General features: G+C 44.9%; 1 pseudogene; it reads left to right on the top strand.

Moving 5' to 3' along the window:
* The first annotated feature begins 887 nt into the window (after positions 1-887).
* Positions 888-926, top strand: LOC114675027 (U7 small nuclear RNA; annotated as a pseudogene).
* Positions 927-2,233: the final 1,307 nt, after the last annotated feature.

Here is a 2,233-nt window from a genome sequence, read left to right as displayed (position 1 = left end):
AGGAGTTAGAGGCTGCAGTGAGCCATAATCATGCCACTGTACTCCAACTTGGGCGACAGAGCAAACCCTGTCTCAAAAAAAATAAATAAATAGAAAGTGAGGCTGGGCTCGGTGGTTTATGCCTGTAATCCCAGCACTATTACATGCCTGTAATCTCCAGCACTCAGAGGCCGAGGCAGGTGGATCACCTGAGGTCACGAGTTTGAGACCAGCCTGGCCAACATCGTGAAATCCCTTCTCTACTAAAATAATAGCTATTATTAATAAATAGTAATAATACAAAAATTAGCCTGGCGTGGTGGCACGCACCTGTAATCCCAGATACTCGGGAGGCTGAGGCGGGAGAATCACTTGAACCCAGTAGGTGGGGGTTGTAGTGAGCCAAGATCACGCCACCTCACTCCAGCCTGGGCAACAGAGTGACACTCCATCTCAAAAAAAAGAAAGAAAAGAAAAGATACAAAGAAAAGAACAAAATAAAAGAAAAAAGAAAAGAGAGATACTTAAAAAAAATTTTTTAGGCCGGGTGCGGTGGCTCAAGCCTGTAATCCCAGCACTTTGGGAGGCCGAGATGGGCGGATCACGAGGTCAGGAGATCGAGACCATCCTGGCTAACACGGTGAAACCCCGTCTCTACTAAAAAATAAAAAAAAAAAAACTAGCGGGGCGAGGTGGCGGGCGCCTGTAGTCCCAGCTACTCGGGAGGCTGAGGCAGGAGAATGGCGTAAACCCGGGAGGCGGAGCTTGCAGTGAGCCGAGATCCGCCCACTGCACTCCAGCCTGGGCGACAGAGTGAGACTCCATCTCAAAAAAAAAAAAAAAATTTAAAAAAAAGGAAGATTTTTGTTCTTCCCGTCGGAAGGTTTTCCAGAGAAGAGAACCATCTTCAGTGTTACAGCTCTTTTAGAATTTGTCTAAGAGACAAATTTCAGTGAACACTGGAAAACGTGATAGGCAAATTTATTTATTTATTTATTTATTTTTGAGACGGAGTCGCGCTCTGCCGCCCAGGCTAGAGGTGCAGTGGCCGGATGTCCGCTCACTGCAAGCTCCGCCTCCCGGGTTAACGCCATTCTCCTGCCTCAGCCTCCTGAGTAGCTGGGACTACAGGAGCCCGCCACCACGCCCGGCTAATTTTTGGTATTTTTTTAAGTAGAGACAGGGTTTCACCTTGTTAGCCAGGATGGTCTGGATCTCCTGACCTCGTGATCCGCCCGTCTCGGCCTCCCAAAGTGCTGGGATTACAGGCGTGAGCCACCGCGCCCGACCCTGAGAGGCAAATTCTAAAAGAGGTGTAACGCTGAAAATTTTAACTATACCAATACCCATAATCAACAGATGGACGTCTGGGAGCTGAGCTTTCCAACATTTTGCTTCCTCTGTCCAGTTCTCTGCTGTTGTTTCTCTTTTGAACAGCAGATGGCAGGATAATCCCACAACAGGTGGTTATGATTTAATTTAATTGCAATGAGAAGAAAATTGCTTCTTTTCCCACATGTATTTCTTTCCTGAGATAAACAGCACATAGGGTATCTGCCTCTTTATTGGAAGTAAGATATGTAAGAAGGTAGCTTTTCAGCCAGGAACATCAAGGTAACTAACATAAATTCTGAGCCTTAGATTATTACACTGTGCAAAACCAAGTTTCTGAGAAAGGAGCAAACGGAGGTTGAAAGCCAACTGTTAAAATTCCACATATTCTAGGTTTCCTCAGTTAATAATCATAAAAAGTTTACAGCAGAAAGTCACAGAGGCCCTTCTGTTGCAATTGTTAGGGTTTAGAGTCAGTGGGAACACCCTTCTCACCCAGGGGATTTTAAAAGCCAATCCCACCCCCTCCCCACAATCCTCTCCTCTAACACTCATTTCCCATCCCCTCACAAAATTGCCAGGGTAATTGACTCTTAGATGAGATGAGTTTGACTTTCTACCCTGATTTTGTAACAGAAGTTCTTTTGGTGAGGTTCTTTGTTTGAAAATGCACAATAAAAATGGCTTTAGAATGACTTCAGAGAACTCTTTCTTTTTCTGGTGCCAATAACAGATTCCAAAGCAGCTATTATTCTATTATTTGAGGTGGGCGATAGGATCCCTTGAGACTGTTTAAGTATCGGTTTTCAAAGTGCCTAGGAACCTGAAATGTCCTGTATGGTATATTTGCAGGTGCACAATTGGCCAAGTGCTCCAGGGGTTATAAAGGTTGCCTTCCTGTAGTTGGAATAGACATATTTAG

The sequence above is a fragment of the Macaca mulatta genome, chromosome 1, assembly GCF_049350105.2.
Source record: "Macaca mulatta isolate MMU2019108-1 chromosome 1, T2T-MMU8v2.0, whole genome shotgun sequence".
NCBI lineage: Eukaryota > Metazoa > Chordata > Mammalia > Primates > Cercopithecidae > Macaca > Macaca mulatta.
The sequence above is the reverse complement of the archived record's forward strand: the minus strand, read 5'-3'. Positions and strand labels throughout refer to the sequence as shown.